Below are 23863 nucleotides of genomic sequence, written 5' to 3'. Positions count from 1 at the left end.
GAGCCTGATCTCTCCCCACTACTGCAATACTCGTGAATAAAGTCTTCTTTACTCCTTTAACTAGTTTTGCAATAATTTTTGTTTTTCTTTCCCACCATCCTTAGGATTAAACTGACACCCAAGAAAGTAGAATGGAAAAAAAACAGAAACTAAGTTCTTGAAGCTAAGATTGAGCTGGCAAATCAAATCTCACATGAACCCAGTCTCAAATATGGACTCTTTGTTACAAAGCCAGAAAATGTTTTTATTGATAAAGCAAATTTGAATTATGTATTATGATACTTACCACTGAAAGATTCCTGACAATGGGAATGATTAGGTAAAGGTATATACAGAGGATTTATAAACACAGCGCCCTGCAGAGTGCAAAGAGGGTTTGATAAAAAGAGAAGCAAGATTCCAAGAAGAGTTCTCACAGGGAGACTGTTATGCCTGCAAAATGAAAAAGCAAGGTAGGTGATCTCCGCTGAACAACTTCAGCACAAAAGAGTCATGGCTGAGGGAGTGGTGATAGTAATCACTATCCAATGTGTATTGAGAGCTGATTGTGCTTTAGATACTGTTCTAAACATGTTCCATGCATTATCTTACTTATTCTCTCAATAACACAATGTGGCACTTATTACTATCTTGGCTTCAAAGAGGAGAAGACTGAGACACAGAAGGGCTAAGTAACTTTCTCAGCATCACACAGCTAGACAGCAGTGGAGCTGAGATTTGAACCCAAGTAGTCAGAGCCCAGAGCACACACTTTTAGTCATCACATTATTCTAAGAGAGGTCAGCTATGAGGCTGGTCTTGAAAATAGGATATGGCATGAATGGAAAAAAAGATGGACATAATTTCTTCCGAACATCAGGCATCTTTAAAGGCCAGTGATGGTTAACTTCTCCAGAAAATGTTCTCAGACCACAACTGCCCCAAAGGACCTACGTTTCCTGGACTCTTTTCCTTTGTAGTGCCATCACGGCTCTCCCACCTGTGGGCAGGATTAATCGCTGTGTATATGTCTCTAATGTCCTAGGAGGGTAGAGGCTCTGTCCATGACTTTCCTGACAGCCCTGAGCACAATGTCAAGGCAAAGTTAGGGATTCCATCACTATTTAACAGAGTGAAAATGGGCCACATCAGTGACTGCTCAGCTGGAGAGAAAAGATGCTACTGAACAGTAGGAAGATGAGCTTGGGGCAGCAGGCAGGAGCCCAGAAAGCCAGCAACTGTAGCTTTTATATTCTGTGACTGGCTCTGTAAAATGGTACAACAGCTATGGAAAACAGTTTGGCAGTTTCTTAAAAACTCAAGGGTACAGCTATCATATGCTCCAGCCATCTCCCTTCTAAGTATTTGTCTGAGAGAACTGGATCCCTATGTTAAAACAATCCCTTGTTCATAAATTGTCATAGAAGCTTTATTTGTAATAGGTTAAAAAAAAAACTGGAAGTAACCCGAACCTTCATGAGCTGGCAAACCAATAAATCAATTGTATACCCATACAATGGAATACTTCTAAGAAATGAAAAAACAACAATAGCAGTGAAACAATTGATACATAAGGGAATATGGATAAATCTCAAAATAGTTATGCTGAGTGAAAGAAGCCAGATATAAATGAATATATAATGTATGATTCATTTATATAAAATTCTGGGAAATACACACTTATCCACAGGGGCAGAATGCAGAAATCCTAGGCTGCCTGGGATTTGCAGGAGGGAAAGGAGTTGGAAGGAGTAATCACAAAGGAGTCAAAATAAATTTTGGTGGTGATTATCTTGATTCATGGTTGCCTGGATGTGTAACATACATCACAATTTACTAAGCTGTGTACTTTGCATCCTTGCAGTTTACTGTGTGCAGGTATACCTCAATGTAGCTGGGGGGAAATAATGATTCTGGGAGTAGCCTACAACAGCAGTCCCCCTTTTTGGCACCAGGGACCAGTTTTGTGGAAGACAATTTTTCCATGGACCTGGAGGTGGGGGGAATGGTTTTGGGATGATTCCAGTGCATTACATTTATTGTGCATTTTATTTCTATCATTATTATATTATAATATGTAATGAAATAATTATACAACTCACCATAATGTAGAATCAGTGGGAGCCCTGAGCTTGTTTTCCTGCAACTCGATGGTCCCTGGGTATGATGGGAGACAGTGACAGATCATCAGGCATTAGATTCTCATAAGGAGTGTACAGCCTAGATCCCTTGCACGCACAGTTCACAATAAGGTTTGCACTCCTCTGAGAATCTAATGTCTGCTGATCTGACAGGAGGTGGGGCTCAGGTGGTAATGAGAGTGATGGGGAGTGGCTGTAAATACAGATGAAGCTTCACACACTCGCCTGCCACTCACCTCCTGCTGGGTGGCCCACTTCCTAACAGGCCACAGACTGGTACTTTGTGGAGGCTTGTGGGGAGGGTGGGGACCCCTGGCCTAGAGCATGGATCAGCAAGGCTCAAAAGTGGCTATAAGGACACACTTTTGAAGAGCCATGCAGTATGCAAGTGACAATGACAGCTTAGACAAGAATTCAGGGGAGCGGGCAGACTTGAGAGAAGTTTGGAAGGCAGAATCAACAGGAGAAATCAAGGATGGCTAGAAGTGTTTTGGCTCAGGTGTCCGGGTGGATGGGGCACAATTTAGAGAGAGATTGGAGAGAAGCAGGTTGAGGGAGTGGGGAGGTAATGAGCTCATTTCTTGGGGGATTGAATTGAGGAGCCTATGGAACACCCACAAATAAGCAATTTAATACCATACTAAAAAAATAATTTGAGACCAGGGACCACATATTTTGGTTTATGCCTATATATTATGCCCAGTGAAATAATATGCCTGTAATGACTTTTTAAAAAATTCTCAATAAATGGGTAAGAAACTATGAGGTGTGGTTCTGATCGTTTCTTACTGGCTATAATTCATGAGTCTTTTTGGTTTTATCTGTTGCTCGTTGCCTGTTCTATTCTAAATACAGATATAGATACAGATGCAGATATCCTTTTTTTTGGGTCTGATTTCTCTGAAATTTTTTTTGTTGGTAGAAATGGGGGTCTTGCTATTTTGCCCAGGCTGGTTTCAAACTCCTGACTGCAAGCAATCCTCCCACCTCAGCCTCCCAAAGTGTTGGGATTACAGGCATCAACTACCGTGCCTAGACTGGAATCCATCTTCTACTGCTCAAAAAAATAGGACTAATTCTGAGGATAGGCCTGTCACAAATATAATCTCTTCCCTGTACTAGAAATAAGAATATTGGCAACATTTGACAAGGAAAAGCAAGCAGGCTGGAGGAATACCACCTGGGATACATTTTCCAGCAGCACTGACATGCAGGAGATATGCTGGAATGAGAATCTGCTGGTAGAGAATCTTGGAGAATCTGCATATTTAAAAGTTTTTAAGGTGTACGTGTGGACCATCATCCAGTCTGACTCTTCATTTGTTGCTTAGAGTTCTTTGTGCATTATTCAAACTTTCAGACCTGGTGCGTTCATGGGGAGAAGGGACACAGACCGCATTCTATGAGCCTGTGGTCTTCTAAATGCCTTTGCTTTTGAATTCTGAATAGCTTTCAGCCATTCTAGTGGCAGAGACAATGAGCTCACTTTGCCTTTGGTAGGTTGGTCAGATATTAATTTGAAAATTCATTCTCTAAGAACCAGTGCCCTTCCCTCCATCCAATAGTACAGAGAGGCTTTGGCATTCAAAGCTAAGATGCATTGCGCACACCAGCCCTAGAAACAGACAGGTACCAAGGAACCATCCTGCTCCTCTTTAACATAAACACAGCCCGCATACCAGATGCTCCTGCCACAGCTGATTGGACCAGGAAGAACACTTATTCGAAGGGGCACCAATCCACTTGTTGGTCAGAGCTCTAGGACTTGCATGTTATGATAGCCAAGCCTGTGTCTTATTTAATACACTCTGGAAGCACAGCTCAGCAGCTTCACTGCAAAAACTGCTGAAGCCACAGATTTGAAACTAACGAGGCATTTCCATCCCTTATACCTTTGTGTGGCTTCTTCCTTATTCACTGACTTTGGCTCCTCATTGTCACGTTTCCTGAGGCAGCTGTTACAGAGACTCTTTTCCTGTTCAAACATTGTGAATGTATACACTTAAGTGAAGTATCCACCCCTGAATTATGCAACCTTGACAGTGACTGCGGTCTTGTAGGAAATTGGAAGCTCCTCCTTGTAGATGTGAATACATGTAGTGTTACTAGCATGTATCACCACAAATGCTCACTACAGATAAAATAAATGTTCTGTAAGTGAGATGGTGAGCAGGTGATTTGGAGATGGACCATCAAAGTATCAATGAGGCACTGAAACTGCCTTTGCAAAGATTATGACATGACATAAGTCGAGCATGGCTGAGTCTACCTTGCTTCTAGCCTCACAGGTTGGCTGTCCTCACTTGTTCCTGGGCGTACCATGGGAGAAATTTAGTTTACAGTTTAACTTTGAAGTAGGGGTAATAACAGTCCCTCCCTAAAACTAACCCCCTCCTTGCTCAGGGACAGAAGTTATCTTTGTAAAACTAAAGAAGGCCATGAGATTAGGATTATGGGAGGAGCCTAAATTCTGCTAAAAATAAGCATAGTTAAATGATAACCAGACATTAGTCCCTCGTTTTCTTTTCTATAATTCCTTGGGGCTTGGGAGTCATGTGGCCAGGGTCACGAGGTTTGTGACCTCCCCAATTGCTCCTATAGATAACATCACTATTGTAGAATCTGAGATTGGTCTTTTGAGGTGTTTTACAGACTTTTGTGTTCTCGTAACCAACTCCACCTGGACCTTGACTCATGACTCAATCAGTCTTGTGGTCCCCAACCAGAGGCACACTCAGCGCAGGAGGACCATTTTCCACACCTCTGCAATTTCATCCCCAACCAATCAGCATCACCCTGCATGCCAAATTATCCTTAAAAACCCTAGCCTCTGAGCTACTGGGAAGGCTGATTTGAGTAATAAAGTCCTGTTTATTGCTAAGCTAGCTCTGTGTTTATTAAATTCTTTATTTGCTGTAATGACTGCTGGTGGGGAAGTCCAAGGCATGCCCGAGAAAGCTGATATCTGAAGGTTTATGTACCTGGGCGCATGACTCTGAGTTGGAAGGGATTACTATCCAAAAATAAGACCGGAAAGATAAGACTGCAGAAAGCATTCCTTGCTGGGAGAAGTAGTTTGGATTATATGTTACAAATCACAGGAAGTCATCGAAGCCTTTTGGGCAGAGATGAGCTAAGAGGAAGAAACTTTGCTGCCTTACGCTTGTTAGAGAGTGAGTGGTCTATTGGATTCTAGTCAGAAGTACCCAGAAAAAGCACTGAAGGAGGAATCTAAGGTCCCGGGCTTAGAGTTTATCTCTCCCAGTGTCTCTGGGCAAGCCAATGTGGGCAATGTCTGTAATCCTATTTCTTCGTTTGTAAATTGCAGTTCTAATCTCTGCTCCTCCCACTTCACAAAGTAGTTTTGAGGGCCAAATGACATGATAGAGTACATGAAAGCACCTAGCCAAATATAAAGCACTATATAAACAGTAATTTGGGTTATTGTGTTATCACATCCAGCTGGCGCGCCAAACCCGTATCTTACTGGTGAAATTCAGCTGTTTCCTTGTCGTGAAAAGAAGGACCATTAAGATGATCAGACAGAGCAGGGAGAAAGAAAACCAACATTACTCAACTGAGGCTAGAATGCTCTCTTATTGAGAAAGTTACATCATTTTAGACTTCTATGGTAAAGTTTCAATGGTTGATTTATTTATTAGACATTTACTGGATACTTCCTATGTGCCTGGGAGTAAAAAAGTAACTATAATAAGATTCTTGCTATCAAGGAGCTTAGTGTCCAGTAGAAGGAGATTGACAGGTAATCATATAAGTGCCCTAAAATGTCATAGGGTCAGTGAAAGGTTTTTGCATATAGTGGCCTCAAGTGCAAGCAATAGAATGGTCCATTCTAAAGCCCAGAGGTGCTTTAGAATAGTAACTTCTACCTAAGCTCCCTTCCCTCCTTCATGAAATCTAAAAAACTCTTATTGAGTGCATAACTTGTGCCTGGCCCTGCATACTGGAAGTAAAGCAGCCAGTTAGGTAGGCAGACAGAGCCCCTGCCTTCAGGGACCTTATATTTCAGAAGGAGAAACAGAAACCTAAGAGCAAACAGATACATGAAGAACAGGATTTCAGATGGTGACAAGTAAAATAAGCTGATGAATGAGGGAGAAAGATTTAGAGCAATGGGAAAAGCCTTTAGAGTACCTACATTTACAAAAGCAGAAAGGAACAAGTGGAGTTCATTTTAAGAATATGCTTTATTTCAGCTAATGCAGTTAGTTTACCCTTGAACAGTGCAGAGGTTAGGGATGCCAAGGCCCCACACAATCAAGAATCTGCCTATAACTTTCGACTCTGCCCAAACTTAACTACTGTCCAAAAATGTTAGCATACTGTTGATCGGAAGCCTTACTGATAGCAGAGTTGGTTAACACATATTTTGTATGTTACAAATATTATATACCACTGTATCCTTACAACAAAATAAGCTACAGGAAAGAAAATATTATTAAGAAAATCACAAGGAAGAGAAAATATATTTACTATTCATTAAGTGGAAGTAGATCATCATGAAGGTCTTGATCTTCATCATCTTCATGTTGAGCAGGTTGAGGAGGAGGAGGAGGAAGTGGAGGGTTGGTCTTGCTGTCTCAGGGGTGGCAGAGGCAGAAGAAAATTCACTTATAAGCAGACCTGTGCAGTTCAAACCCATATTGTTCAAAGGTCAACTGTATATCCAAACTGTTATCACTTCCACATGCAACCAATATAAAAATATTAATGAGACATTTTGTCTTCTTTTTTCTTACTCAGTCTTTGAAATCCTGTGTGTATCCTGCACCTAGGGCACATCTCAATGTGTCCTTGCCACTGTGCAAGGGTTCAAAAGCCAGGTGTAGCCACTGGCCACTGTACCCAACAATGCAGCTCCAGCTTCTCCATTAGACCAGGCAAAGTCTCCTCCTCTCTTTATTGCGTGGGTGTCTTGGCTCTATTCTTAAACCCCATAAAAGGAATTTTTAAATTTAAATGTAATCTGCAAATGCCAACATTACCAGCAATGTGCTGTCATTAATTCCTGTAAGGAATATCCCAGAATTGACCTGTTGGGCATGTTGGAAGGACTGAGTCACAGTGTTGGTAAGCCATCCCTCACCAGGCAGTCCTTGAGGCAGGGACAGGTCAGGATGGGTCCAGCCTTCCAGAATGGGCACCAGGGAGCCAGCTGCAGGGATGGGCTGGGCTTGCTTTCTCTGTGAAGATCCCTCCTGGGCTGAGACTGGAAAAAAGGAGCTCATTTTTGTCCTGTAGTGGTTCTCACCCTGGCAAAGAGGAAAATGAAAATGAACACTTTGAAATGCTAATTATTTAATCTCTGCCAATGTTGGCTGCTTCCAGCGGAGTCTCATGCTCATTTGTAAAATGAAACCATTTTAGGAAATCATCCAGGTCGGGAATGTGTGGCCCGAAGGAGGGCTGAGGCAGCCTTCCCTGAACCCCTCAGCCTTCCAGCAGGCTTGCGTGTCCTCCCTGTGGGATTAGGCTGCTCTCCTGGCTCCCGCTAAGCATCTCTCATGAAGCCTCTTTAGTTTAGAGAATTTTGCCAGCAGAATGCCACGGGGGTTGAGAGCTCTGGTTTTAAGGGCAGAAAGACCTGATGACTTCTGCACTTCCATCCTGAGAACCAAGCTGCAGTTTTCATGTCTCTAGAATTTTCCTCCCTAGATCTGTTTTGAAAATCAGGTGACATCATTTATGTGGTGTGTGTGGCACTGCCGGTGTCCAATCTAGTCAGCACTCAGTACATTTTAGCCATTCTTAGTTTTATTGTCATTGTTAAAGAGAGTCTCAGTCAGTTTGAGCTGCTGTAACAGAGTACCATAGACTGGGTGGCTTTTAAACAACAGATATTTATTCTCACAGTTTTGGAGGCTGGAAGTTTGAGACCAGGGTGCAAGCATGGTCAGCTTCTGGTGAGGGCTTGCTTCCAGGTTGCAGACAGTCAACTTCTCCTAGTTTCCACACATAGAGAAAAGAGTGTTAGCAGCTCTCCAGTCTCCTCTTAGAAGGGCACTAATTCCATTCATGTGGGCTCCACCCTTATGACCTAATTACCTCTCATGATTTAATTATCCCCCTAATTACCTTTAAATGCCATCATGTTGAGATTAGGGTTTCAACATATGAATGAGGGAGGGGGACAAACATTTAGTTCATTGAAGAGGATTGGCAATTGTGTGGTTATTTCCTGACACACAATCATTTGTTTTGTTTTTGTTTAGTTTAAATTACTCCTAACTATAGAGAGAAAGAACTCTCGGACAAAATCTTTTCCTTTGGCCCATATAAGCCGGTATTATTCTGCTAGGTCTGTCATAACAAAATACCACATTCTGGGTGAATTAAACCACAGAAATTTATTTTCCCATAGTTCTGTGGGCTGGAAGTCCAAGATCAAGCTGTCTGCAGGGTTGATTTCTCCCTGAAGCCTCTCTTCTTGGGTTTCAGATGGCTGCCTAGAATAGCCTAGTCCCTGTGGGCTCATATTCGTGGTATTTTTCTCCTTTTTCTTATAAGGACACCAGACCTACTGGATCAGAGCTCTACCCTGATGACCTCATTTGACCTTAATTATCTCCTTAAAGGCCCTTTCTCCAAATGCAGTTATATTGGGGATTAGGGCTTCAACACAATGAATTTTGGTGGTGGTTGTGGGGATACAATTCAGTCACATAATAAAGCCTAATCCCAAGTCTCACATAAAAATTCAACGTATGGGACAATGCTAACAGAGAATTAAAGAATGACATTGCATTCCTCAGTTCTTTGGAATACACACCTGAGATTTCTCCCCAAATCTAATCATGTATATAACAGTGTTTTTCAAACTTCAGGCATTCAACTATCATCTTTATGTTTTGCCATACTCACAGTCCCCCACACTATAATTTATTTGGTATCTTTCTTGAAATTGACTTTATATTTAACTTAAATATATTTATTTTAAAAATAAACTTGGGTCACTACCCAGAAATGAAAACTTCCTTGCTGTTCATAAATAAAGTGATGATCAACTAAATCAGTGAATAAAAGAAATGGCACTGAATTCTTCCTACTGTGTTATTTGACAAACACAAGCACTTACTAAATGCAGACACTATCTAAGCACTTTATAAACATAATACAGTGTATTCCTCTTCCCCTAAAAATAATAAGGTCACTCTCCTTTGCTTATTTTATTGAGGAAGAAAGTAAGGCACAGAGATGTTAAATAAGTGCCCAACGTCACACAGCTAGGAATCCAGACAGTCTGATTCCACAGCTCTTAACCATTAAATTGTATTTACTGAAAGGCTAATTTCTACAGATTTCATGGTGAAAACACCTGGAGATTACTCCTTTACATTCTCAGGATGAAAATTTCAAAGGCACATCAAATAAACTAAAAATAATCTTTGATTCCAAGACCAAATCTGAAGAGTCTGGCTAAGAGCTAGATGCCCTGACTTCAGGAAAACATTTCAACTGAGGCTTTTCTGACTAGGAAGTCCTTGGGGGATCCTTTACCCCAGGTGTCTTTTCCTATCAGGCTTCAAGAGACACAAGATTGGAAAAGAGAAGCAATTCGGAGGTGGGGGTGGGGAGGCTCACTCATGTCTCTGTCTCTGGGGGCCACGAAAGCATCAGTTTACCACATAGCTGAAACAAAACATGATTGAAGGATCCCTGGCAGAAGTCTCAACCTTGCAAAGCCCATTGAACCAATTACCAGAATCATCGTGAGTGCCTTTCTGACCACACTAGGCTCCTGGCAGAACTCTCCTTTCAGATAACCAATTTAGCACCAGATAGCTAATATTGTTCACTTGTGTTGACTTGCACATTCACACACACACACACACACACACACACACACACACACACATAAAATTCATATATTAACTTACCACAGTGCTTGAGATTTTATATGTATGCATACATGTGTATATATAATATGTATATGTGTGTATATACATATATATCTGTGTGTATATGTATCAAGCACTCTGGTAAAAAGAAATTTACTATGCCAAAATGAGATTATTTCTGTAACGTATGTCATTTTGGCATTGTGAATTTATTTTCACCTGAGTGCTTGACAGGTTATATACATATACACATATATTATTATATGAGTAATATAAATACAGTATAATATATCAAATACTTTTAGCCCTAACTCTATCCCAGGAGAAACAAGAAGATAGAATTTGATCTCCTTTCTTCTTTTAGCTCAGCTAAGAGCCCAAGCGAGGCTGTGGCAAAGGAAGTCGTCATTTTAAGGTGAAGACAGGTGAGCTCACCCCAGGCCATAGCCCAGCCAGCCCCACATTTGTCCCAGAATCCAGGGTGAGAAAAGCCAGCGACTGGCCACTCCTAGTGGCTCCCACCTGTTCCCAGTCCTGCCATTCGGCAGGTCAAACCAGCAAGAGATCGCGGGCGTTTGACCCCTGGGCCCAGATAACTCTTTCAAACCCCGTGTACCACGTTGCCACTTTGTCCCCGAAGGCTGCCTTGGAGGTCTGCCCTGGCATTCAGACGGCCATTTGTCCCCTAGCAGGCCCAGCCAGTCGCCTGTTGCTGTCAGCGGGGGACTCAGGCCCGGCAGTTTCATGCCTTAAAAGTAGTTTTGTGCAAATGAGCTCCTCCCAGCCCCCCTGGAGCCCCCACGGCCCACAAGATTTCCAGGCACCGGAGAAAAGAAGCTGGTTTAATTTAAGCACACAGAGCGTTTGGGAGCTGGGGGTGGGGGGGGGGGGCGGTGTTTATATTTTCTGCCTCCATTAGGATGGGTGGCTGAGGGGTAGGGAAGGTGGGGGCCGAGCAGAGAGAAACTTCATTTATATGTTAATAGTTGCCAGCACCCAGGCTAAACTGACAGAACTATTTCATGGGAAACTGACAAATTTTGTCAGCCAGGCTGTGCGTCCACATCTCAATGGAGCAATAATCTTGATTAGCAAAACAATTGGGGGCCTCCGGGTTCTCTCTCAGGTTACACTTGGCCAATGTGAGGAAGGCTGGGCCTTCAAGCTTGAACACATTTTCAAAAGCCGCCGAGTTTAGGCAAATGAAGGGAACCGTTGGGGTAGGGGCGGGGGGAGGGAGGCGATGGACAAAAGGGGTTAATTTGATTGACCGAATCTTCATAGTCTTATAACAGTCATTTACTTAGCAAGTAATTCCGCAAGAAACCAGTGGAAACAGGAAATTGGAGTGCAGGATCTGTTTGCCCCAGATGTGTGGGAATTTTAGCCGCCTCCTCCTTCCATTTGCCAACCCTGGAAAAAAAATTCGCATCCCCCTTGGGGCCCTAATTACCACATGCAGAATAAGTCACTATCTAAAAATACACATACACACACACACACACACACGCACACGCACACGCACACGCACGCTCCACACCCACAAACAGAGTCACTGCACTGCTGTTACCTCATCTTGACTCAGGATTGGTCTTCATTTTTATTATTAGTTCATTGTATTGCTAATTAAATCTGGAAGATGGTGACTTATGCCGGCTTCTAGGATAGGAACTCGGACCGCTTCAAAAGCTCCGGTTGCTTTATTTTCAGTCCGACCAACTGGCCCTGTTTCTGTTTGTAAACATACACTCAGGAAGGGCTGCGGTTCCCCCGTCTGCCTGGATACCAGGAGAATCCTTGAGAAGAGGCTGTCCCCACTTGGGCGGTGAGTGAGAGGAATACACACAGATTCCACACCTCCCCAGTGGGAAGCTCTTGCCCACTGTTAGACCAATCCTGCTACCATCTATTGCTCAGGCCTCCTGGAAAAGCAATGGTTCAATGCGATGTGATGAATTAATTTATTTTAAGCTTTCTACTTTGAAATAATTGTAGGCTTACCAACATGGTACAACGAGGTCCTGTGTACCCATTACTCAGCTTCCCCTAATGGCGACATCTCAGGTAATTAGTGTGCATTACCAAAACCAGAAAATGTGTTGGCATAGTACAATTAACTAGACTACAGACCTTACACAAATGTCCCTTTTTCTTTTGCATGCACTCATTTGTTTTTCTTTTGCTTATCTTTGTGTATCATTCTATGACTCATTTATTTTTTAATGTAATCACTAAACCAGTCCTGGGATTTCAGAGATGGAAATGTCATGGTAATCACTTTGTCCTACTCTTCTCTTCAATCCTCCCCCACCCTTTCAACAATCACCTCCCTACCCCGCTCTAAGCTTGAGTTCCCTCAGGAAAAAAAAAACAAACAAAAAACCAAAAAACCCTTTAAGAAATCATCAAGCTACTACTTACACACTTCAGACAGGAGACACATTACCTCTTGAGTGAAGCTGACTTTTCTTGTTTGACAGTTCACATGAAGACCCAAATTTTCCCTGTCTCTAGCGGCTCCTCAATGACTCAGACACTACCATGGAGCTCTGAATTAAGTCAGTTGAATACAGTAGTCGTCAATCTTGGTTGAACCTTCAAATTACCTGCAGAGTTTCTGAACACCTCAGTGACAGAGTGAACCTCAGACCACTTCTATCACAGTCTCTGCAGGTGGGACCCAGGCCCCAGTATTGTTGCTAAAGCTTCCCAGTTGATCACTGTACCCAGTTGAGGACTGCTTCGTGCCAATCCTTCAAGGAGTTGAAGGTATCCCACATCCCACATAAGTAGGGTTGCCCTATAAAATACAGGGCACCCAGTTAAATGTGAATTTCAGATTTAAAAAAAATCTGACTGGGTGTAGTGGCTCACACCTGTAATCCTAGCACTTTGGGAGGCAGAGGTGGGTGGATCACCTGAGGTCAGGAGTTCAAGACCAGACTTACCAACATGATCAAACCCCATTTCTGCTAAAAATACAAAAATTAGCTGGGTGTGGCAGTATGTGCCCGTATTCCCAGCTACTAGGGAGGCTGAGGAAGGAGAATTACTTGAACCCAGGAGGTGGAGGTTGCAGTGAACCAAGATTGCACCACTGCACTCTAGTCTGGGCAACGGAGCAGCTCCGTCTCAAAAAAAAAAAAAATCCAACATTTTAGTGTAAGTATATTCCAAATGTTGCACAGGACATATTTATACTAAAAGTATTCATTGTTTATCTGAAATTCAAATTTAACTGAGTGTCCCATATTTTTATTTGCTACATTTGGCAACCCAACACACTAACCTTCTCCTCTCCAGGCTAAACATACTTATTTTGGCATCTAACGTTTCCAAAACACTTCACCAGTCTGTCACCCTCTAGAGAAATGAACTGGGGTTTTGCACTTGCTTTTTGAGAGTGGCTCCAGTGACTGGTCCCTTAGTTTTGGCCTCCTATATTAGCTCTTTGTACCTTGAGACTGGTGAGGGACTTTTCTGCACAATAGACTGCTATGGGCTCTTTCTTTCCTTGGTCCTGGGTCTTTCTAGGCACCAAATGTGGGAGAGTGAGGGGTTACCCAGGCAGCTCCTTATTCCTTGGATAACCTGATCCATATCAGGGTACATGTTATAGCTACTCAAAGTGTGATTCTTGGATAAGAAGTATCAGGATCACCTGGGAGCTTGTTAGTGTAGGGGAGGACAAATTTGCCCCCTACACTCTTAGGTTCAATTACTGGGGGTGTGTGAATTAAACAACAACAGACAGATAATATACAAGAGAAAATATACACATTTTGCTTAATTTAATTTAATTTTAATTGCTATTTATGTATTTATGTATTTATTTATTTATGTTGAGACAGGGTCTCACTCTGTCACCCAGGCTGGAGTGCAGCGGCACAATCATGGTGATAGGGAGAGGAGGCAGAGAAATTCTGGGCAGCCAGGGGCAGGTCCCCGCTGAAGCCCCACCTTTGAGCCAAAAGGCCTGAGACTGGGGCCCACAGTGAGAGCTTATTTCCCTGTTTTCCCGCTTAAATGTTGCCTTTTCCTAAGCCACACATGGCCCTACTCTGCCCCATCCTGTGCCTATAAAGACCCCAGACTGAGCCAGCAGAGAGGAGAAGCAGCTGGACGTCAGAGACTATGGCTGGCCATCGGAGAGAAGCGGCTTGACTTCAGAGGGACAGCTTGATGCTGTAACTTTGGAGAAGAATCCAGCTGGAGATGGCTGGACTTCAGGGGAAGATTACCTACCGCCGCTCATCCTCTTTACAGCTCTCCTTCCCACTAAGAGCCACTTTCCTCAGCAATAAAATCCCTCATTTACCATCCTTCAATTCATTCATGAGACCTCATTTTTCCTGGATGCTGGACTAGAGCTCAGGAGCCACAAGTGTGGATACAAAAGGCTGCCACACTGGCCCTTTGCCCTCACTGGCAGAGGGCAGCTGTGGGCCCACCAAGCTGTTAACACTTAAGCCGTCCATGGATGGCAGAGCTAAAAAGAGCACTGTAACATACTCTCTGGGGCTTCAGGGGTCACAGGAACCCCACATGGATGCTGCCATGGGACATGCACAGTACTCACTCCTGCCGGCATACAAAAGTGCTCACTCCATCTCCTGCACCTGCTCACCTGCACGCTTCCTCCCATGAGGGTTGGAATACAGCAGGTCTGAGTGGAGTTTGATCTGGCTGGTGCCAGTTCCCACCTAGTTTGCTCAAGTGCTCCATCCTGCAAGGAGTTGACAGCAGTGGGCTGAGTAAATGAGGCACCCCATCACAAGTCTTGTGAAGGTGTCAGGGAAATATCCTGCTTCAATGGCTAACTGCAGCCTCAACCTCTTGGGCTCAGGTGATCTTCCCACCTTAGCCTCTGGAGTAGCTGGGACTACAGTACAGGCAGACACCACCATGCCTGGCTGATTTTTGTATTTTTTGTAGAGATGGGGATTCACAATATTGCTGAGGCTGTTCTCCAATTCCTGGCCTCAAGCAATCCACCTGCCTTAGCCTCTCAAAGTGCTATGATTATAGGCATAAGCCACCAGGCCTGGCCTAGGAAATATACAAATGTTATTGACTTGTGCAGAACATACACCTGGGAGAACTCAGTGATGAGAAACTCAAAGGAATGGTTAGAATTTGGAGGTCTGTACACCTAAATTAGCAGGTCAAGGGAGAAGGGAGAAGGGGCATTTTTGGAAAACAAGTGACCTTTTGGAAAGATAAATAGACCCTAAGGAGAATAAATGGGAGATATGACAGTCTTGTGACAATGCCTGTTTGGGTGTGGTGCCAGCTTTTCCTCTCCAAGAAGAGAATATTAGAATTACTCCTAAGAGAGGGACTTATGACAATTAAGTTTTTTGGGAAAGTCTTTGCTTTTATACAGATAAGGGATTTCCAGATCTAAAATGCCTTCAGCCCTAAAAGATTCTTATGCCAAAATAGCATATTTTGGGGTTGTATAGCTTGATCTTCTTCATTAAAAATGTAGAATAGCAGGCCCCACCCCAGACCCACTGAATCAGAATCTGCATTTTATCTAGATCCTCAGGTGATTCTCATTCACATTAACCTTTGACAAGCACAGTCCTAACTACAGCTTTTGTAAATGCAGCTTGTAACACATAGTTACTCTTGCTATTTAAGAAAGTCTTGATCTGTCTTAAATATATGGGTTTTATGGGGTATATAGACCCTGTGTGTATGTGTAGGCTTTCTGCAAGTGGTGAGCATTCTTCACCTCACTCACATGGGGAGAGGAAGCAGAAAACAGATGTCTTAGCCTGTCTCTGTTGCTATAACAAAATACCTTAGGCTGGGTAATGTATAAATAATAGAAACCTATTGCTTACAGTTCTGGAGGCTAGGAGGTTCAAGATCAAGGTGTCAGCAGATTCGATGTCTGGTAAAGGCTCTCTCTCTGCTTCTGTGATGGCACCTGGTTGCTGCACCCTCTGGAGGGGACAAACATTGTGTCTTTAGAAGATGGAAGGGACAGAACGGCCAGGAAGCTCTTTGAAACTTCCTTTATGAGAACATTAATCCCAACATGAGAGTGAAACCTTCATGACTTTATCATTTCCCAAAAGGCCCCACTCCTTAATACTTTTGTAGGACTTTCTCCTTAGTTTAGCTAAAAATGGGGTACTAGTCCCATGACCATGAAAAATTAGGCTCTTAGACACTTTGAGGGTTGAGAAGGGCAGGGTGCATTGGGTGAAAAGGAAAAAAAATGGGAAATGAGGACTCTCAGCAAAACCAGAGTCCTGCTAGTGGGCTTCCTGCCTCTCAGATTGAATCCCAGTTTCCACCCCCGAACAGGAGAGACCAGGCTCCTGCCCCCTACAAATGGTATGAACTTCCATGGCTCCACCCCAGCACACACTACTCCCAGTGCACAGGCCAGTCAGAGGTTCTCCTGGGACCCCTTTATACTTGGCTGTCTCAATACAACCACCTTGGGGCTTATGTTCCAACAGATGAATTTTGGAGGGACACACATATTCAAACCACAGCAATAGGAATGCGAGAGATAGATCCTGGGTCAGCAGAAGCAGAAACTCCAGTCTATCTTTGGCCTTGATCTTGCATCCTCATGTGGTAGAAGGGAGCTCTGACGAGGTAGTTGATGGTACTTCCAGGGCATAAGGAGCCAGGAGGAGCTGCTTACAATGAGAATTTGCCAATCTGAACAAGCCAGGTAGCTTATTCCCTGGCTCTCTCTGTGTTTATTTTTCCCACCTCATCTTAGAGCTATGAGGAATTACAGGAAAGTTTTGTCCACAATTAGGAGACAGAAACAGTGGGCAGTAGCATCCCCTCTCACCTCAACCCAGGCCAGTGTGGAGTTTACAGAAACACTCAGGAATAACCACCAGAAAAAAGTAATGCTCAGGTGTAAGAGTCCTAGCTGCAAAGCTTCACCCTCCATCCTCATGTAGAGAGTCTGCCGTCACTTGCTAACATGAAAAAACAGTTTTATTTTATGATGGAAGGTGGCAATTTTCATAAGGTTCTTGAAAACTTTTACAGTTAACTCCTGGGAAATATAGACTTGGAGTCATCTTTTCTATTTCCCCAGAAGCTGAATTCGGGTCTAAGAAATAGGAAGGTCCCCAAAGTATACTTGCATGTAATTTGCATTTATATTCTCTACATCCTCTGGCTTTAAGGTGGAGGAAATAGCACATCACTCTTTCTAAAATTTATGCTTCATCTTTTTTAATTAATAAAGGCCAGCAGGCTTTATTGTTCAGCATTTGAGGCCAACAGTCCAAATTGCAAATCATCACATATCAGGTGGATATATTAATTCAACCTAAGTTTTCCTTTCTTTGTTTTCCTTTGTTTTCTACTTTATCAGATTCTAACATGCTAAAGTTTGAAGAGATCTTAAAAACCATTGAATTCAGGGTATGACAAAAAGATCTTCTTTTGATTCAGCTGTGATTGATTAGTGATGTCTGCATGGGCAAGCAGTGTGGAAGTGGCAACTCCATGCCAGGCACTGAGCAGTGCAAAGCTGGGCCCATCCCTCACTTTACAGATAAGGAACCTGAGTACTAGAGAATGGAAGTGATTTAAGCTCATATAGAAAGCCATTAGCACAGCCAAGATGTTGATCTCGTGACTTCAATCTATTTCCATTATGCAACTGTAGGCCTCTAGTATCCTATTTGGTCATCTGCACTACAGGTTAATTGCTAAAACTCTTATTTTCTTGGTGTCTTATAGATACAAAAATAGGCAGAGAGTAACTTCCAACTGTCAATCCACTAAGCACACATAGTAAAAACTCAAAACTTTTTGAATGGATTAGGAAAATGATCTTTGTACACATACGAATATCACAAAATAAGTGAGTCATGGGTTAAATTTTCAGGAACATGTTTATAATGGTGCTAATGATTTTAAAGGTACACATTTAAGAATGCATGATTTATCATTATTTTGCTTCATATACAGAAGAACACTCTGAATCCCAAATATCTGACTTAAAATTGCATGCCACTAATCACAAAGAAGAGTACCAGATGAGGAAATATAAATAAACAGTACAAATCTTTCTCCACTTTTATGAAAACAGCTCAAAGAGCAGGCGGTAAGAGAGGCAGGTGAACAATGACTTGTTTGTTCAGTTTTTTTAATTTAAAGAAACAAGCTGCTGTTTTTGTGTGACACAGAGCTGTGGATTGTGTAGGAAAGCATGATCAATATATAGTAATGTCAAGATTAATTAGTTAATTATTATTATTATTTATTATTATGTATTCTACTCATTTTTGCCCTGGAAAGAGAACTTTTTTTAAACAAAGCTGGTTCTCCAAAGGCTGAAGGAACTTAACAGCCACTTTTGCACTGGGTTGGAAGCTATGGCAAGAATCAAACTTATCCTTCCAACATCCTTTTATAATAAGAAAAGTTTGATCTTGGTACATTGTTCCCCAGCCAAAACCTACATTTCCCAATTCCCTTTGCTGCTAGTTGTGGCTATGCAGCCAGGTTCTGGTTGATGGGAAATGAGAACTGATGTGTGCAACTTATTCCTCACAACTTTAAAATGGAAAGAGTGCGCTCTCTTTCCTCAAATTCCTTTCCCTGTTTCTCTCAGTGAAACATAGATGTTGCAGGAGGCATTAGGGTGGCAGCTATCTCAACCATCAAGAAGAAAGCTGCATGTCAGGCTGAGAGACAGTAGAATGAGTTTGTGTCCCTGACACCACTGAGGTACCATATGCCGCTGGACCATTTGGAGGGATAAACTATGATCTTGTTTAAGCCATTGCATTTGGGGAGTTATTATTGACAGAAGCTGAGCATGGATTGGTTACTACATCTGAGGGGCATTTATTTCACCATCTTGAATGCAGGTATTTTTCAAGGTCTGTTAATGTTAGAGTAAGCAGAGAGCCAGAAATGAGCAGGGAGGGGAGCCCCTGGGAATAGAAGTCTTTGAGATGATGCCCACCTACTGACAGCAAAAGACAATGGTTACATTGGCTACTTCTGGCTTTGTGATTGGGCTCCTCTGGCTCTAGAGGGGACTTATCAGGCCCTAGCCAGAGATAACCATGCTAGAGATTTTCTCCACTGATAAGCATGCACACCCCTCCAAAAACTCACCCTAGAGCAGCCTTTTGCTCATTATAACAGTAAAAACTACACCCCTGGGTGGAGATTTTAGATGCTAATGAGATGTGTACTAGTAATGTATAACCACAGAGCGTGCACACCCAAAGGGACCTCCCAAAATATGGTTGCAAGTGACACCTCCTTGTGCCCCTTCATGAATAATCATGTAAGATTCTCCTAAAGAGAGGGCTCCAGCACTGACTGCTGTTGGCTCATTCTTTCCAGTGGCCTGTGGCTCATTCTTTTGAGCAGCCTGCTCCACCTTGTCTTTCAGGGTATCCTGTCTTTTTAAGTATAACACTGCTACTATTATACTATTTTTCTAGCCAGAACAGTCCAAAGTTTTTCCACTCCTCTCTAGGAATGTACTTTGTCTTCCTTCAATAAACTCTGCTACTTAACCATTGCTATGTGTCTCTTGGTTGAATTATTTCTTCCAAATTAGACAAACACCAAGGATTCCTGCACTTCTTGGTAACATGTAGATACTCTTAACCCAAGTTCATGTTTCCAATAATTTGGAAGCATCAGATCATGATCCACTATCTTCTAGGTACCTACACCATATGAATTATATGTTGAAAATCTTCATTCATTGAAAATTTCTCAATAGGAGAAATTGAGAGGCAGCACTTCATTGTCACTAATCAGTTCCTGTTATCCCCAGGTTGAAGGTTGTCAGTGATTTTCCATTGTGCTTAGACTAAAGCCCAATTCCTTACATGGCCTTGAAAGTTGTGATTTTGTCCCTCCCTACCTTCCCACCATCACCTCCTATCACTCCCCTCTTACCCACCCTCTCTGTTCCAATGCTGTGGCCTTTTTCATTTCATAAATGAGACTTGGCAGTTCCTTCAATGTGGACTTCTCTTCCCCAAGATCTCTCTATGGCTGGCTCTTTCTTCCCGTCAGTGGCTGACTTTAAAGGTCAACTCTTCAGAGAGCAAACCTACATGAAGTCCCATCTAAAACCCATCTGAAGTGCCCCTTCACTCTTCTTTCCTTCATTTTTTTCCCCAATTTTAGCCTAGAGTTATCACCATGAAAAATTGTCTGATTGGTTCATTTTCTTGGTGTCTTGTATTAGTCAGGGTTTTCCAGAGGGACAGAAAAAATAGGATGTATGTATATATAAAAGGGAATTTATTATGGAGAATTTGCTCACATGATTACAAGGCAAAGTCACATAATCAGCTGTCTACAAGCTGGGGAAAGAGAAAACTGGTAGTGGCTTGGTCCGAGACCGAAAGAATCAAAACCAATGAAGTCAACAGTGCAGCCTTCAGTCTGAGGCTAAAGGCCTGAGAGTCCCCAGCAAACCACTGGTGCAAGTACCAGAGTCCAAAGGCCAAAGAATCTGGAGTCTAATGTCCAAGGGCAGGAGGAGCAGAAGCAAGCATCCAGCACAGGAAGAAGAGGAAGCCAGAAGACCCAGCAAGCAAGGACATCCCACCTTTCTCTGCCTGCTTTGGTCTAGTTACACTGGCAGCTGATTGGATGGTGCCCACCCACATTGAGGGGGGGTCTACCTCTACACTGACTCAAATGCCAATCTCCTCTAGCAACAGCCTCCCAGACACACCTAGAAACAATACTTTGCCAGCCATATAGGCATTGTTCAATCCAATCCCATTGATCTATCACACATCTCTTTCTCCTATGGGAATGTCAGCTCTATAATAGTATGGCTTACTATCCCAGTGTCTATGAAAGTGCCAGCACATAGTAGGCACTCAATAAATATTCATTGAATAATTACAGACTGAACCCTTATGAGGTATGTACCATTGTTGTCCACAGTGGACAGTTGAAGCTAGGAAGGGAGGTTCACAGAGCTCTCTCTGAGCCTGGCGTGAGAGCACTGACTCAATGTACTGCCCTGTTCTGTAGACACTAGGCTCTTTCCTTCTAGGAACTAATCTAGATTCCTTGAAATTATCTGTCAGTAGCTTGCCTGTATTACAGTCTCCATGAATGTCTATTAATTTATAAGGTGAATCCACTAATGGGGCAGTCAGAGATCATAACACATTTACATATTCAAATATAAAGGCAGACAGCTGTGGCCAACTCTTATTTTTGGCTGTTTGCATCTGAGTGTGGAAAAAAAATATGTTTTTGAACTTGGCTTTTGAGTCAGACTTGGCTGCTGATGATAAATGGCAAAGCAGTTCTGATCTTATCTGGACAGTTTTTCCATGAAATATAAAGGGAGAAAGAAGCCAGAGTAAAGATCTGAAATAAATATATTGACAGAATTCAAAGAAAAGATAATAGATTTACTCATGTTCCTGGCATCATTGGTTAGTGGGAAAGGAGGCTTGCCTAGCCAGAACTGTGTTTGGTTATAGATTAATAATCCAAGGTACAAATGGTTCTGGACAATTTAGAGAAAACATAAACTACAATATTCAACAAACTGGAGTTCAAAGGTTTCTGGAATTTGTTAAGTGTTCTAGGTCATACATTTTTCAAAAGTGATGACACAATATGGAGTTTTTGAACTTTGCAACACAAATAGCAAGTAGATTTTTGCCTGAATCTCATTAAAGAATTGTGCAACTACTATTAAAAAAAGAAAGAAAGAAAGAAGAAAGAAAGAAGAAAGAAAGAAAGAAAGAAAGAAAGACAGAAAGAAGGAAAAGGAAGGCAGGAAGGAGGAAGAAGCAAAGTGGAAAGGTTAGAAAATGCCAACTGTCAAGTTGCTGAAAATTGAAGAATAATCTCATAATTCTACTGTAGGAAATGTGCTTTTAGTTCATATTCTGTGTTGCATGGTGGTTGCAAGCATGGTTTCCAGGTCACTCCGCAGATCCCCATCTGCCTCTGATCCTTATTGGCTCTATAATCTGGGACAAGTGACGAAGCTCAGTTGATAGAAATATTGTTTATGTCCTATGAGCTATGCCAGGCACATTTAACTTCTTCCTGAATCCACTCTTACTGCTCCAGTCTGTTCTCTATGTTACAGAAAGAGAGTTGTCTTTATAATACAGATAAAGTCATGCCTCTATGTCTTTGCATAAAGATGAAGACCACAGTTCTTACTCTTCCTCTGTTGCAGTCTACTCAGGTACCTCCTTGTTCTCTGTGCTCCAGCCACATTGGACATCTCCAATTTCCTTCAATATGCCATACTTCCTGCCTCAGGGTCTTGGCAACTGCTCTTCCCTCTACCTAGAATTCTCTTTCTCATCCTTTTGATTCCAACTGAATTACAAAGTCTTTAGAGAATGGCCCTTCTCCATTTTTCTGACCTGCTCCTTTCTTGCATGTTCACAGGTGAACTTTGACAGTGAATTGTCAAACCAGTGGGTATCGTCCACTCTCCAACTAGACTGGGGGACAGAAGTGGCTTTTGACTTGGTCACTACCTCCCTACCACTTAGCACAAAGCCTTGCACATTGACAATCACTCAACAACCACTGCAAGATCGAAGAGAATGAACGCATCATGGCCTCGGCTGGTCCAGGTCCTCATCTGTGAATGCTGGGATGACATTACCTTTCTCATAGGTTCACAGAGAAGACTGAATGAGAGAAAAGTATGCAAGGGCTTTGTAAACCATGAAGGGCAATACATGAGTAAGGGATGACTATAATTTTTAGATATCTGTTGATGATCATTTCAACTGCAAGTGATCTGAAATATAACTCAAATTAATGAGTTTAGTCTGAAAAAGGGAATTCCTTGGCATACACGACTGATTAGATTGGGCAAGAAAGGTAGGATTCAGCTGCTGAAATGGCATCATCTGAATTCTCTCTCTCTCTCTCTCTGTCTCTCTCTCTCCTTTGTGCGTTTCCCTCTCTGTTCTCTGCTTTCCTACGTTCAATCATTGGCCAGGCTTTCCCATTGTGATGATGACCAATAGATTCAGGTGACATTACATTATACCAGCCTAGCACTCCCAGGGCAGAGAGAGAGCCCTTTTCTCTAAAGTTGCAGCAAAGATCTATGAAAAATTGTCTTTGGCTCACCTTAAGCACACGACCTCTCTGAATTGGTCACTCTGGAGAGGGGGATGCACTGATGGAAGGGCCAGGTCTAGGTTACACAACACCTTCAGGTCTTGTGGTTGGCATTAGTCACTGTGAACTCCATGGACTGAGAAAAGGAAAGTGCAAAAGAAAAGTGAATGTGCAAAAGTAAAGTGAGTGCTATTAACAAAAGCAGAAACAAACGCAGACCGGAGAAATCAACAAGCATCCTCTATGGAGATTCACCAGTTCAAATGAAGGAATTTTTTTTTTTTTTTTTTTTTGAGACTGAGTCTTACTCTGTCACCTAGGCTGGAGTCCAGTGGTGCGATCTCGGCTCACTGCAACCCCCACCTCCCAGGTTCAAGCAATTCTCCTGCCTCAGCCTCCAGTAGCTGAAATTAGCCACCACGCCTGGCTAATTTTTGTATTTTTAGTAGAGACGGGGTTTCACCATGTTGGCCAGGCTGGTCTTGAACTCCTGACCTCAAATGATCCACCTGTCTCGGCCTCCCAAAGTGGTGGGATTACAGGCATGAGCCACAGTGCTGGCCAAATGAAGGAATTTTTGGCTCCCATCTCCTCACTCTAATCTTATTGTGTCGGTTGAGTTCTGCCTTTTCTCCCACATGATGGAAAGGCAATGCAAATCATATTCCACAGCCATCTTCACATAAAATAACATTGCTTGGGGAGGTCTTGCTCTGAGGTAGGGGAAGTGTACAGGAGAAAGCAAGTGAAGTGACTCGGTCCTCTGTGCATTAAAGCAGG

This window comes from Nomascus leucogenys, chromosome 2 (genome assembly GCF_006542625.1).
Source record: "Nomascus leucogenys isolate Asia chromosome 2, Asia_NLE_v1, whole genome shotgun sequence".
In the NCBI taxonomy this organism is placed as follows: Eukaryota; Metazoa; Chordata; class Mammalia; order Primates; family Hylobatidae; genus Nomascus; species Nomascus leucogenys.
Note: the sequence above shows the minus strand (reverse complement) of the source record.